Genomic DNA, 16,214 nt, shown 5'->3' on the forward strand with positions numbered 1-16,214 from the left:
CAAGCACAAGTTACACGTATGAAAAGAAGGAGAGAGAAAAAAAAGAAGATTTTCATCGTTGTATTTCGCGCAACCATGCTAACACAGCAACATGCTAAACACGATTCCGACCCTTTCAGAATAGAATATTTTTTAGGCTACGGGACAAATTTTATATCTCATCGATTATCGATATTAGAAATTCATTTCTCTCCGTGTCCCTGCCGAGAAAACGCCGCGTACTAAAAAATCGCCAAAATATAATAAAATAATCCTGCGATCGTCCTGTTGGAAAATCGACGGGCATATCCGAAACGTTCGAAGAACTTGTCACGGTGCAATTGCGTACATCGAACGATAAAACAAAAATAAAAGGACGAAAGAAGAATTAACTCGATAATGATCTGAAGGCTTCTGCATTCGCGTAACCTTGTTCACCGATGTGAAAACTAAAGACACTCTATATAAAAGAAAAAAACATGAAGGAACCGCTAATCCGGCCATTACTACAAACTCATCCATTAACGGACAAAAAGGTTTCCAAAGGAAGACGGAATAACGTTGTAGAGAAAAAGAAAAAAATAAAAAAAAAAGAAAAAGGAGAAAGAAAAAGAAGAGAAAATTAGAAAAGAAGATCAAATAAGAGCTTGCAAGCATGTACTCGAATGCAGGTTTCTAAGAAGGTCATCGACCTTCGGAGGATTTTAAAGATGGAATTAGCGAAAAGGGGTAGGAGAGGTAGGACGAGAAGAGAGAAAAGAAAGACAGCGAGAAGAGAGGGACGTTGGAGAGGAAGAAGGGAAGACGATGGTTATCCGGTGGCATTTGTTTTTGGAGGGAAGCGAAAAAAGGGGGCGAGAAAGGGGCGAAAGGTAACGGGAAAGGGTGAAAGAGGAAGGAAAGCCCGTATTTGTGTTATCTCGTGAGAGGCAAAGGACGAAGGTGGAAAGGAGAAAACCCGCATTTGTGTTATCTAGAAAAAGGGGCACAAAATGGAACTACCTTAATACCTACTACGGACTTACGAAATTATTATCGTCTCTCTGGTTAAACGAGATGCTCCGCGTGATCGTGGGCGTCCGAACTAGATCCGTAGATCCGCGCGGATTAAACTACTTGGACCTTCTTACTTTTTTCGCCCCTCTGCCTTGCATCCCCCTTTTATTTTATAGGTCAGATAGTGGCCGTTAAGCGTGGATTTCGAATTCGCCGAAAATTCACCGCGCAGTAAATTGCAGCGGGAAACGCGATCATCCTTACGTTTAAACTCCGACCTATTACTTACCCCTTCTGGTCGCTAGGTTTACCAGGATTTCATTTTTCTAGCTAATTCGCTTGCTTCGTTTCTTCGATCGAATCGAGAATTATTTCCTAGGAAACAAGAAAAACAGGATTTTTTCGAGTTCAAATCGCGCCATGGTAACACATGGGGTAGATACGAAAACCCTCTTAACGACGTTGAAATATAAATCGCGTATTTAACATTCGTTGTTAATTAATTGAATTTAGTGTATAGATAGGAAAAGTTCGAAACTGGTCATTTTTAAATGTAATTGAGGTATAATCGTTCGATTTAAATGAAATATATTTTTCACGTAATTTACATCCACCTGAATGTAGCATTTTATTAAGTTTGCATGGCAGTCTCAATATGCATAAAACTAATGAAAATAAATTACTTTTTAAAATATTCTTGATGCAAATGGATAGCATAATATCTAGTGTTAATTGCTACGCTATCGTTTGTTCAAATTTTAAGCATCCTGCATTAAGTACACGGAGGAAGATCTATAACACGATCGTGATATTTTATAAACAGATTACGATGATTTGAGTAAACTGTCTTTTACAATAAGATTTGCAAGCGTCAGATCGTATTGACGATACGGTTGGGACGTTAAAAATTACGCGCCGAGATGAATAGGAAAAAGTAAGGCGCGGGAAGTGTAGGAGATTTACATACATTATCTGCAGGTCGAGGAAAACGAAAGTGAGAAGACTTTGAGTGGAATAAAGGAGATACGGTGCAAAGAAGATTTCCAGCGGCAAAAGTTTGTTCTCGTGTTATCTGAAGAAGAAAAAGTATCGGAAAAAGAAAGGGGAACAGAAAAAAAGGAAATGCTAACCAATGAAGGATGAACAACGAATTGCTAAACTTAAAAATTACAAACGATTGCGTAAAAGATTATATTCGCTCGATTATATTTAAGAACAAAGCAAGCGCGGGAGATTTGAATCAGAAGATCGAAGCGAACAACTAAGACGAAAAACTATTCGCAACTTTGAAAATATGAATTTTTCAACTTATTTGCATTGGAACTTTTTCCTCCATTCGAAGAATACTATCCACCTGTAAAATTTCAATCGCTTCTTTCTTATCATCCGGTGTGAACGGTCAAATTTCTTCCATTGAATTTACAGCCGACTCAATATCGATTAAATTTCTTTCGGATATCGCTTTTGGAACATAAGCTTATAAAAGAAAATAAAATTCTATTTGCACGTGACAGTACTTTTAACATCTGGAGCCCTTCTTTCTTATCATTCTATACCGCAATCTTTCACGCATTAAAGTGAAAGTTGCGCTGGTCCTTCTGTCGATTTTCTTTTTCTCCCTCTTTTTTTTCTTTTTCCTTTTGTCATGCGGCATTCGAGAGAAAAAGAGGACGCCCCGGCTCTTTACGATCCGGCCTCCGTTTAAGAAGATTAGGTTTACACGGATCTTAGTTTTACTTGAATTTACGAAATCGCATCCAGTAGAAGGTATCCACGGGGACCCCAGAATCGCCAGAGTTTTATGCGAGTTTAAAGCAGAAAGTCCAGGGGTTCCTGATACTTCCAGCTGGAAAGAGAGAGAGAGAGAGAGAGAGAGAGAGAGAGAGAGAGAGAAGAAGAAGACGAAAAGAAACGAGGACGATTGTTTTCGCTACATTTGTTTCGCGAATGTACACGGAAGGAGGGGAAAAAATACGGTGGAGAAAACGCGTATATACGTGTGCTCGTTCGTTTGGAACAGATCGAAAAGTGTAAGCGGTTCTTAATGCCTCGTAGTACCAGCTCGCTGTTTGTAGAATTCTTAATTCTCTACGAAATTGCACAACTTTTGTCTCGGTGCAATAAACTAAAGTTTTGCACGTTCTATGTAAATTTATACTGAAAGAGAGAGACAGAGAGTACTGAACATAATAAGTTTGTAAACTTTTCAGAAAGTAGAGAGCAGTTTGAACAACGAGCTGCATTGTTTAAGAAAAAAGCAGCCACCCGTTTGGACAACGTGTAATCTTTCCGACCGTTTAACTGCACAATATTTTTCTTCCCCGCTTTTTCTTCCGAAGCTACTCGCTTCTAACTCGTATCGCCCCTTACAGAAGACTACGATAGTTTGGGCTGCATTCAAATTAGGTTACTTCGTTTCCGAGTGTTTGAGTTTGATAAAATATTCGAGAATTATGTAATATAATCAAAAGTATTAATGAACTCGATTCATTGAAAAGTATCACGAAAACTGTATTGTTCTATCCAAGATGAGTCTTGTTTTTCTTCACTTTCAGACATACAGTAGATCATTCCTTCTTGTGCATAAATAGTCTTGCGTCTGGTGTCCGCTGATAGGTATAATTACGCTTTTCCCAAAGAAGAGAAAAGGAGATACAGTAGGATTTTATTTATTATTTATTTAAAATGAATTAAACAGTAAACGATAGTTATTTAACGTGAACTAAACACAATAATGTGCCATAACTAAGACAACTAAATAGTTAATTTACAACTCTTGTCACCACGGTTCCAACGCTCCCTTTCACGCGGACCACACTCTCTCGACAACGCTGACAACACTCCAACTTCTCAATTCACACTGCCTGTTAATTCGTCTTTTTCCCTTAAGCATCCCTTTGTCTTTTCTCATAGCTCCACCACGTACTTGTTCCGCAAGCATTCGTGGCCAGGGTTACGTAGACCTCTTTTCCGCGTAACTATTCGAACGAAGGACCGACGATGCATCGATGAGCCTGTCGGTACTTAGGCTTCCTCGCGACATTGTTTATGGTTCACCCGATATTTCTTCTTTCACGATACTACAATATATAATAATCTACACAAAACGTTTAACCGTTCAAACTCTCGTTGTAAAATATCGTAGTATCGTGAACGAAACAGTCGGTGTTAGTTGAAAAGTCAGAAATTGCGAGTTGAGAAGTGAGAGAGTGCGAATTGCGTTGTCGAGAGTGTGGTCCGCGTGAGAGAGAGCGTTGGATCCGTGGTGACGAGAGTTGCAAATTATCTAGTTGTTTTAATTACAATACGTTATTGTGATTAGTTCGCGTTAAACAACCATCGTTTCCTGTTTAATCATCTGTTTAATTCATTTATTGTAAATAAATTAATTGTAGTAAAGGTCCTACAATATTCAATCGTGTTCTCTTAAATATCACGGAAGTACATAACGAAGCCTCTACGACCATTAAAGATTAGGGAAGAAGGTTCTCCTATCTCGACTATCGAACAAGTTTATTTTACCAACTTTTATATCTCTGCTATGAGCATCAATTTCACTAACTGCTTCCGAAATGAAACTTTGAACGAAAGTCAAACAGTCGTCAAAGAACTCGCGACTGTGTCAACATCAATCCGCAACGTTTACGAACCAAACGGTGTTTCAAAGTATTGCCGCGAAGCGACTGTTTAAAAAAATTGCATCGGCAATTTGCGCGAGCAAAGTACGTCCAAGTCGATTGGGATTTTAGAGAAATTTAAGGAGAGAAGTCGACGTGGCACGGAACTTGCGGCGCGCGATTCCAGCTTCCTGCTGACACGGGTCTGACTCGTTGATTTTGCATAATTCAGGAGGCAAGCCAGGACCTTGCGGTTACCCTCTGTTATTCCAACCTTATCTTATCCCGTCTTCAGGCTTCCGTTCATCTCACGATATCAGATTTGCGCGAGGCTTCCATCGAAGACCGTAAAGTCTAAACCCTGGTTCCATACGAACCTCTCGCGTGAAAAATCGTCTTCCTACGAGAATGGAAACTAGAGGCGCCATTCTGCCGAATTATCGAACTTTGACCGTGTTCCAGTCGCTGCTAAACTTCGTCGAATCGAGAAGCCGCAAAGCGTGTAATTTCTTCGATAATCGAATGAAAAGCAAGGGTCTGAAACACATTAGGGCGTGTTGGGAAAAAGTAGCTTTCAATCATCCGGCCACGGACGATTTTTCTATTCTTCTGTGCAGAATCCTCGATGAAATTTATAGCGTCTTGTCATTAGGTTTGTCGTTAGGAGACTTTTAACGCGATGCAACGATACGTTAAAATAATTTGGAGGAAGAGGAAATATTTCTTTTCCTTTGGGTTTAACGCCGCATCGATGATAAGGTCGATTTGTTCTCCGCATCTTGCCGCTGTTACATCTCGTAGTATACTTCTGTTTCTTCTAACGTGTTAGTTTTATACTACGTTTAATTATGTTATTTATATTACATATCATAACGTGGTCCTGGAATGTCAAAGCCGTGCTTGGGTCAAGTCTGTATTTTCGTGTCTATGTTTCGAATCTTCTGCACTCGGACAGCAAGGTGATTCGTCGAACCCACTTTCGTTTATTAACTTACATGTAACTCAGGAACAGCGTGGCTCGTGGCAGTCGTGGCCGAGTGGTTAAGGCGTCTGACTAGAAATCAGATTCCCTTTGGGAGCGTAGGTTCGGGTCCTACCGACTGCGATTGGTAAACACAAAATATTATATTTTTGGGCCCGGTGTGTCGCCACAGCGGTTCCCTGGCACCCTTCGGTCGCAGTAGGGACGGTCATCGTGGAGGTTTTAGTCGATTGGAGTCCGACACTACCACGCCGCTCTTCTCCCTAGAAGTGATATGGGCGTCCGTACGGATTTCCTCCACGAAAAAAAAAAAAAAAAAAAAAAAAAGAAGGAACAGCGTGGCTCACCGAAATCAATCGAATATATGGAACGCGATTTCGACGTCACCCAAACTGGAAGGTTAATTTACATAATTGAAAATTGGCAGTTCTCTGTTATCATATTTCGTAACATTATCGAACAGCGAAAGGCGTAATACGATTCCTACAATGGCGGAAAGCTTTCAAGCGAATACGGCCACGCTTTTCCACCAGACGAGAACGATTCACCAAACTTCGGTCGGAGTGCGGCTCGATACGCGCCACCGATCCTGAACGTCCGGTTAAGAGTTCGACTAAAAAAATTTCGTGATTGCGCAAGCTGATCTCGTCGAGGTTACATTAGTGCGTTACGTGACGAACTTGCTTGATTTCGCGGAAAAACTTTCGGCTGTAAGAACGCACCGGGAACCCGTGAACGGGCTGTGAGAAGGACGAAGAAAGGCGAAGACCCGAAGGAAGAAAGAAGGAATAAGAGAGACAACGAGAGGAGAAAGAGAGAAGAACAACGGAGACTCGTAGTTTCAACCGGCGGAAAAAATAAAGTCGGAACAACCGTGGGGAAAATTGACTACTTCGTCGAGATTTTAGACGATTGGCACCCCTGCAGCTTTCGTATTACCCGGGGAAAATAGCGGCTGTTCTAAAGAGAGGAATTAAGCTGGCGAGTTTTCGCGTCGGAACTTTTTACCTCTCTTTGCTTGCCCCCACCTCCTCCGCTTCTTCTGCGAATTCTTCCTTCCTCGATCGTAGATCAACATCAGGCTACACTGATTTTTCTTTTTCTCGCTCCTTTTCAGCTATGCTTCCCTTCGCCCTTTTCGTTTTGATTCCTCGCTTCGAGAAGAAGCTATTGCACGAGAAACGCGCTGACTGGCGTTATAAGCTTCTTTTAACTCTTGTTGTTTATTCCACGAATCTCTTTTTTTCTCTTTTTTTTTTCTTTTGCTATTTCCGCTTCGTCCTTTTCTTCCTGTACAGCGGTTCTCCGTCGGTATCTTGCGAGATCATCGTTCGATGGAGCAAGATATTCCGACGAAGAAGATATCGCCTTAACGCGTATTTTTAATTTAGAAAATTACCTCCTTTCGTGAGAACAAGCAGTGTCCTGGAATTGATTATATTTCGCTATGCGAAGAGGAATTTTCGTTAAAAGCTGCACTTGCTTCCGTCGCACGCGGTACTTGTCGCTATGGTTCATCATAAGATTATTGTTCGTAGCTCCGGCTATCGAGTGGAAAGAGATTTTATACGGCGTTTGTTTAGAAATTTATTTCCTTTTGCAACGCTGTGTTTTCAAGTTGACTGTTCACCTCGCGAACTGAAATTTCAAACAGTTTTCGATCGAAAATTTGTTTTCTTTTGTTGCACGGTGTCTCTCCATCGCGTAGTTACTCTTTCACAAAGTTATTTCGCTTTGTACCACGTTGAAAGAAATTTTATACGATTTTCCTTTAGAAATTTAAGTTCTTTCGTAATATAGTATTCTTAAATCGATTACTGTCCCGAGTTATCTCACTTTGTATCGTTCGAACAGAAATTTCGCACTATTTTACTATCAAAAATCTTCTTCCTCCTCAGATATTTCGCAATCGTTCGACCGTCGTTATTATTGTAAATCTATGTTTCTTTAATAGTATAATAACTATCATTTATCCATAACTATCAGACAGATCGCTATTCCAAGTTACTTCGTAAAACTCGAAGTGAAATTTTGTACAAAAGTTTCTAGAAAAGAAAAGAGAAAGAAAAATTGATCGTATTTTATAATACAATGTTTGTCGATCATGTCGTTACTTTGTTGCAACAAGTTAATTCGGACGAAGGGAGGCGGATTCTCTTTCGAACGAAGCAAGCGCGAGCACGAAAATGCTAGAGAAAAATTTGTAAGCAAAGTTCTTCCCCTGCGGATGCGAGAATACAAGTTTGGAAGGAAAAAAGTGTAACGTGGAGGGGATGCTATCTAAAGGTGGGATCAAATTTATATTTATTTCTGCCTCGTTTTCGCGGCTAGAACTGAACAAATGGCGGCAATATTTCAAAGGTAATTTGCCGAGGGAGAATGAAAAGAGGAAAAAACAGTACGCCGGCTACCACGATATAAATCGAAATTCGAATTCGGATAGTTGTTATCATTATATTGGACTTTTAATTAATTTTCGATCATCGGATACAGATTTACCGAATTTGTATTCTACGTATCTCCCGTAGTTTCCGTTATGCAAATTTTATTTTATCTTTCTCTGTGGCGACAGAAAACTTTTTAAGACTCGGAGCTTCGATAACGAAGATCCTCTTAATCAAGCTACTTTCAAATTGTTAATATTTACATTTATTAATCAAATGCTTACCGCGATCGTAATTGTTTTTACTTCCACGAGATTGTTCGTTTCATTCGTATTATTTAATTTCATATTGTGAAAAATATATAAATGAAAATTAATATATATATATATATATTATGTAGTTTTCGTGTAATAAAATTTCAAACTGTTTCACATTACGAGTAAGATATTTTAAAGAGAAGAAATGGAAAGAATCTTTGCCTGTGTGGTTCTCAATGGACTCGAAAAGTTTGTCTATCTTTAAACAAAAGTCTTCGGCCACCAAATTTTTCGTTCAACCGTCTCGCTCGATTTTACTCCAGGGCAATCTTAAAACTCGCCAAGTTTTAACATTTTCTTCGTCTCTCTGAATTTCGAGAGCTCGTGTGAAAGAAGAAGAGAAAAAGAGCTATTGACGCGACGTCACATTCAACAAGTTGCGGGAAACTGGGACGATACTCTCGCGGAATGAAATGTCTTATAAAATCTCCGATAGAATAAAATAGTCGCAGCGAACGACACTTGTTTGAAAATAATACGTAATTATAATAACGTTAGTATGAATTAGGTCGCCCGAAAAGTTTTTTTCGTTTTATAAGAAAATAGTGGATGCACGACATTTTTCGTTTTATATTATCTTGTCGAGTTACGTATGATTCACTTTGTTTTATCAAAATAAAAATCACAAAGTTCGATAGATTAGTTTTCGTGTTTGTATAAAAATTCGTTGTTGTAAAAGACGTGTCTGTAAGAGAAACACACTTTTCGGACAACCTAATATTTGCATATACGAATACAACTTTCAGAACGACGCCAACGTTTAACGTAACATTTGCGCAATTGAAAAAATAAACGAGTTCCATTCTCTGCGGTATACGCGCAATTAAACAACCTCTGTATAATTTTAATTACAAGATTTAATATTAACGATATTCGACGAACAATAGCCATAAAATGAATATTAAAGTTCAATTAGTCGATTTACGTTACCTTAAACGATTGAAGTCAATGATTAGGTTAAATCTAAATAACGTTGAACGTATTAATATCGAATTTATTTGGTTTCATGGAAACGATTGCGTTAGAATTGTAACTAAGCAATATGCACTCGATTATAAACCCACGTGTTTAACAGTTTCAAGCACGAAGATCGTTATATTTGATTAACACCAGGCAAGGTATTTCCATGAATCCCTATACGAGCTCTAGTGCTAATTAATAATTTCGTGATTATTCGTTTCGATCCATTCCAGCTACAACGGATCAAAATAAATATTTTTAACTGTAACAAATTACTTCCAAAATATGTTACGTTACGTTCGTTAACTTCGAATTCATTCTGTCTAGTTGTAAGATTCTAACTACAAAGATTCTAAGCTAGTTTTTCTAAGCTACTTTTACGTTTATGCAGCCATGCACTGCTAACTTTTAAGGGAACCAACTCGCACGCGTATGTATGTACATGTACATTCAAGTACTTGAAGTTGGATTATTTAATCCTTGTAAGTATGTGCGCATATCTAAGATTCTCATTTTCCAAACATTATACTTATCTCTCTCTTTTTCTCTCGCGAAAATTCTCTGGGTAAACTCTGTTTTCCACGCGAAATGAAACGTCTACTGCACTAGAAACGCTCCCTTAAGAGCCGTTCCAATTGCCTTTGAATCTCCTTTATGAGAAGCTCGGTGTTCAATTGCGCGTCTAACTCGCGAGAGATTGCGTTTCCCAGAAAATAATCTAATATGTTCGCTTTCTTACGTATGTGTAAGGTGTGAAGCTTCTTGAGTTCCTCGCGGTTGAGCCGTATGATTTCAGTTGCACGGCAATTTCACACTGGGATACAATTTGTCGTTCTTCGGAAACATGTTACGATTCAGAAAATTCATCGAGATTGTTGGTAAAATTCATCGAAAACGGATCGATGGAAATTCTTCGTATCAATCTTGAGGTTTTTCTTCTTTCGTTCGAAATCATAAAATAAAAATCTTGTTGCTCGTTAAAACGAGAGAGAAATATGGCCATATAGAAATTCGAGGACTAAAAACAGAGAAGAATTATCGCTCGAAATCGTCTGCAAAATCCATCAAAATTCTTCGGTTCGACGTTAAAGTCTTCGTAAAGAACGTTGAAAATCTTAAAAATTCCAGAAAACTTATAAACAAAATCGAGATTGCAGCATAAAAAGGACGAGACGCTGTTAGAAAAACGGACGAATGACTGGTCGAAATTGTCCGTAAGCTTCGTTGAAATTCTTCCGCTTAATGTCAAAGTCTTTTGCCAAAGGTTAAACATCGTTTTCCTCATTAACGCGACAGTTAACGACGCGATTGGAGCGTAACAATTCAGCGTTGAAAACGAAACAGAGCCAAAAAATACGAAAGAATAGATTGGTCGAGATCGTTCGTAAAAGTCATGGAAATTAACATCTACTTCTACAGCGTACACATCATTTTACCGAGTAAAGCAAGATCGACGATTCGAACGTACAGACTCGAGCACCATAAGAGGAATTACCAACGAAACTCTACTCTGTGTATATGGATACGCAAGGGAATAATCGAAATTGTCGGTAAAACTCGTCAAAACGGATCGATCGAAATCCAATCAATCCATCGTGGTCAGTTCTTGTGCGTGATATCCGATCGTAGCTGCAACGCGCAAACCGGTGCATATTTCTTCGAATGGCGCGTAGTTAAGCCGTGCGCACCCGTGCCGCGAGTGTTCCCTTCAACTACAGAGGATTTGCGCGATCCTCAACAATCGATTATACTCTAGCAGCGGTGAAATTTGTAGCGGTGGTACAGATGAAAATTTACGCCGATTCACGGTAGCTGCGCGTCCTCGTCGAGCGCAAAAACGTCAATGGAAGCCAACGTAAATTCTGACCACGCCGTTTGCTGCATGTTACAAAGGTTTAATCGATAAACCTCGTTACATCGCACCCTAAATCCTTTTCTAGCAGCGGTTAAACCATAGAATCTGCATTAATATATTAGGGTCTCACGGGGAAAGTAGTTGAATAAGAATTTTGAGTTTTCCAAACTGTTCCGTTTGATTTTAAAAAGAAGTCAAATGTAATTTTTTGGAGCGGAAGCAGCTTCCAAATAACGCGTGCTTTTTATAGCGAAAACTCAATGAATATAGATTTTTCTTTTTTAATTATTTAATTTAATTTACAATACAAGCAGTTCGACATGGACGTAATTTTTTAAATGGAACCATTTGTTCAATTAGCATACGTATTACGTGGATCGTCGCTGGAAACGCCTGGAATATTTTCCTTTGAATGAGCAGCGGAAAGAATTTAACGATCATATCGTTATAAAATTCCACCAATCGGATAGTATGCTTTCTCGTTTATTTAAATATTCGATAAACATCTCTTTAGAGGAAAAAGAAAAAAAGAAAAGGAATTTTTTCTAAAGTTGATAGGAACTTTTATCCGGCAGGAATTTGGTTGCTGGACTTTCAAGAATTTTCTCTGGACTTAAGAACTCTTCCGGACTTTGAAGCACCTTTTAGAACTTTGAACTTCGTAACATTGAAACTGCGAATCCTACTCTCCCGTGCAAATCACAATCGAATTGCTGCTATCAAAATATAGTTCCTTTATATATATAAAATTTCAAACGTACAACTTAGATTTCTGCTGGAGCTCTCATTTTCTTCTCTGCGAATTCGAAGAAATCTTCCATCTCGAACTTTCGTGACTTTACTTTCAAAACAAAAATATACAAAGAGATCTATAAAAAGCGTTTTAAGTTACGTAACACGAATTACGATCTTTCTACACCAGCAAGCCGATACACGATACGTAACGCAATTATCGTAAAGCAGTTTCAGATATGAAAACCGCAGGACCCTTCGCGTCGTCCAACTTTCTCCAAAATTCGACAAAGATCGTGAAATCTCTCGTGACCGAGCGAGACAAGTGGGCCAAAGTGGCGTGGTTGAAACGTTAAACGAAGAAACTCGGAGAGCAGCGTGCAGTAAAAAAAAAAAAAAAAAAAGAAAACAAGAAAAACGAGCGGCGACAAGTAGAACAGATCAGCGATTGGAGTCGTCGCGACGGCGGTGAAAATAACGGAAAGTTGCTAACGAGGATTCAGAGAGAGAGCTTTCATTATTGCCTGTGCATCGACGTTTTTCCTGCACCGCCAGCAGTCACCTTCGTCCCCAAGAAATCCTTATCTAGGACCGTTCATCCCCTCGGAGCTTCGTAAATTTTCTGATTCGTGTTCTCCCACCAAAACCAGGAAATATCGTTCAAGAACCACGTTAAGCCAAAGGATATCGAAGTTCCTCAGAGGGTTTCGCTATTCTCGGTATTTTTTTATCTTCTAACCTGGGTTGGCCAGCAGGTCGCTGATCGAGGCTAAAAGGTCTCCAGATTGCTATGGACCTTCGTTTTCTTGCTACCTTTTCGCCAGCCAGTAGCGAGGGATCCGTTTCCTTGATTTTCTTACGACCGCGATGCCTTCCTCTATATATCCTTTAATCCTGAACTTTCGCCCTCTCCAACTCTAAGTGTCTCTCCTCGCTCCCTTTTCGCTGTTTCCCTATTTTCTTCAACAGTGATTCGAAGTGTGATTGGACGGTTACGTTGCGAAGATTATAGCGCATGATTCGAGAGTGGCTAAAGCGATAATTACGTGACGGTGAATTTTACAATTGCTGGAAGCGGTAATTTGAATAGAAAATTTCGAGAATGATGCAATTGTAGTGGCTAATTTTGATAATGGGAAAAGTGGTCTTCGCGATGGAGTAAAGTTCAGAGGTGGTGGAAGTGGTAATCATAGTGGAAAATTTTGGAAATTACGGATGGTAATGACTTGTATAAGACAGCGATGTATCGAACGTTACCTGCATGAGAATATATCTAGTCTTTTGGTTTATTCGTTCAACGATATAAAGATCATAGTTGTTACAATTATACTTACAGGGTATCTATATAATAGAAATAAAAATATTAACTGAAATAATATAATGAAATTTGTCACATATAAAATATTTATTTTTTTTTCTTTTTTCTTTGTTTAAATGCAATACCGCAAATAAAATTGTTGTAACGAAAAAGTCGTGAATTCAGTACACAAATGAATTTTATATAAAATATTTCGTTTTTAAACGAACACTGAATGTCACAAGATATTTTTAACGTTAACATCGGTAATACTAAAAATTGATCCGCTATATAACGGTAAAAATAGAAGGTGACATCATTGTATGATATTTTCAATTGAAATTATGAAAACATTTCTCCGTTATCTTTCGGCAACAATATATTTATGTCTCTCGCCTAAAAATGATATTCAGACTATCAGGTGTTTGTCTTTGTTGAAACGCGAAATAATACACAAACGTACCAACACATTGTACAAAGTTGCGCTCGTATTATCTTTATACTGATAATTATCATATAAGGATAATCTTACAAGTCGGATTACAGTGTAATTTTTTACGATGGTTTTCTTATCTCGTGTAATCTATTCTCCCTTCGGTTGTTTCTGTTTCGACTTTTATCTTTACTTCCATCTTTATGTTACGTTAAAACGAAACGAATGCTCCCACGTGCGTTAAAACGAAATAAGGCTTTGTAAGAAAAACAAAAAAAGAGAGAGGCGGAACATTAACCTTGGAATGTTGGAGTTTTACTCGCGAATTCATAAAAAATATTTTTCTGTATAGGATACTTTTATATTTATCGTATTTCTATATCTCTATATAATATCTTTTTCCATTGTATGTTCATCTTACTGTATCTTAATAATTACAGAACTTACAATCCGAAGCACATACAAAATGAAGAATTTCTCGTTCAAGCAAAATCATATTAGCAGTGTGATAAAAATGTAGCCTATGAGACAAAAGATATTACTTAATTTCAAAGAGTAACCAAAAGTATCAATTTAGCTGTAAAATTAGTTCAGGTCGTTTTCAATGTAGCTAATTGATCTCTATGTGAATGGAAAGTACGATATCTTGTACTACAACCATATACTCGTTTCTATTTTATTACAAAAAATTTAATCAATTTCACTGATAAACTAATTAAAGAAAATCGAAACGCACATTTATATTTATTATTGTGGTATATGAAACATATCAAGATCCTAAGATTTTAGAGGTAATAAGACAGAAGGTGCGTGAACGTGAAAACTTTGCAAGAAACAGTTTCCAATTAACGTCATTCCGTGGTATCGGCGGAAATAGCGAAAGAACAGTGTAACTTCGTTTGCCCGACAAACAGTTGTAAGTGTACAATGGTTCCATCAGTTTTCGGATGACACAAGAAGCGGGAAACCACGTTTCACCCTCGGTATCAATAATTGTCCGGATGTTCTCACTAATGAAGCGGGACTTCGACTTAATGACCGTGCTTAATTGGCAAAACTTTCAAGGATCCGTTCTTCCTACGAAGCAAGAACGTGCCACTATCTCTGACCTCCCCTATACAGAAACTGTGTTTCTGGCTGACGCAGCTAAGGGAGCAATCCAAACTCTCACTCCCCCCTTTATCTTACTTCGCCGAATATCCATCGAACTCTCCCTTCGTCCAAATAGAGAATCGTTCACGTTCGAGCTTTTATCGCAGGGAAGATGCGAAAAGTTAACACAAAGTAAAATTGTTCCGTGAAATATCATTTCGGAAAGTAAATCCGAATATATCTCGTCCTTTACAGGCTATTTATACGATTCGAGCTTCGAACAAAATATCATCGTTTGAGCAAAAGTGGCGACGAACTTTTAACAATTAAAATCTAACTGCAATTAGATCGTCGTAATAGAAACGTCCAACGACGAAACGAACGAAATTATAAATTTCCTTCTGCTCGAAATATCTCAACTTCCACGAAAATTACGATCTAAGATTTTGCGAACTTACGATGTTCGACGAAAGAAAAACGAAACGTCCAATTGCTGTTTGTACAAAATGTACATTGAAAAGAAAAGAAGAATAATAAATTGGACTTGTTTTTAACCGATGTTAATTACAACGAACCAAGCAGGGCAAGTGAAAAATATTCAGAAAATAGTCTCTCGTTCATTCTTATTTAATTACGGACGATCGTAATCTTACTCTTCCCTCGATACGACGAAATCTTCGAAAATCAAGGAAACAGAAGAAAGGAAGTTCGAAAAAATTGACAGAAAAATGAATTTGCTGTTGGCAAATGTTATGGTCGTTCTTCGATAGCGGCTCGTCTTAATTGGGAAAACTTCGCAAGAGATATTCTTCCCCCGGGGAGACAAGAAGTTCACTATCTACGCGTTCTTCCTGCTGGTTCCCTGTGGAAGATCTAGCTCGGTCGGTTCCTACGCTTTCACCCCTCCGACGGTTGGTATTCTTGCGGTGGCGGCGATCACGGTAAGGGTGGCAAAACGTGGCTGGCGTTATCCGATATTCTCTCTGTGGCTGGTCCATGATCTCGGAACGAGGGTATCGTAGGATCAAACGAGGTGCACCAGGGTATATCGAGCCACGGTTCGCCGCTCACCGGTTTCCGGAAGCTTATTGGAGCCACGTAGTTTACACTGTAGGAGGCAGGAAGCGACAGAGGGAGATACGAAGAGGGAGAAGCTAGCTCCGCTTCGCGTCGACCAGTTTCCTTCTACACAGATGCTCCGAATAGCGGGGGCCACCTCTTCTTGAATTATGGTTGCACGTGTATCCATACGCTTATCTAATATTACCTACCAACTATTATTATTCTTGTTATTATCGTCATTAGCGTCCAAAGAATATCGACGCTCTTGTAAAACCGCGATTTTTCACGTCTATCTTGTCGTGGCAGAGCCTACGGATAGTGGAACGATCATTTTTCTGATTTATTAAATTTCGTTGGTTCGAGCAGAGATTAAGGAAATCGACTTGTATAATGTTAATACGCGGAGAGCAGGGCAAGTGGAATAAGAAGGTACATTTCGCAGCGCGGATATAAATATGGATATAAGTAAGATAGTGGTAGACGTGTAATAAATGCTGTCTATCTAGTA

General features: G+C 38.8%; 1 protein-coding gene and 1 non-coding gene across 4 annotated transcripts in view; one reads left to right on the forward strand and one right to left on the reverse strand.

The window, feature by feature from the left end:
- Window positions 1–16,214, reverse strand: part of LOC132907363 (protein rhomboid) — a 500,462-nt gene that overhangs the window by 66,188 nt on the left and 418,060 nt on the right. The window lies entirely within an intron of this gene.
- Window positions 5,616–5,697, forward strand: Trnas-aga (transfer RNA serine (anticodon AGA)). The gene has a single exon. It is a non-coding gene; the product is annotated as a tRNA-Ser (tRNA).

This window comes from Bombus pascuorum, chromosome 5 (genome assembly GCF_905332965.1).
Source record: "Bombus pascuorum chromosome 5, iyBomPasc1.1, whole genome shotgun sequence".
Classification (NCBI taxonomy): domain Eukaryota; kingdom Metazoa; phylum Arthropoda; class Insecta; order Hymenoptera; family Apidae; genus Bombus; species Bombus pascuorum.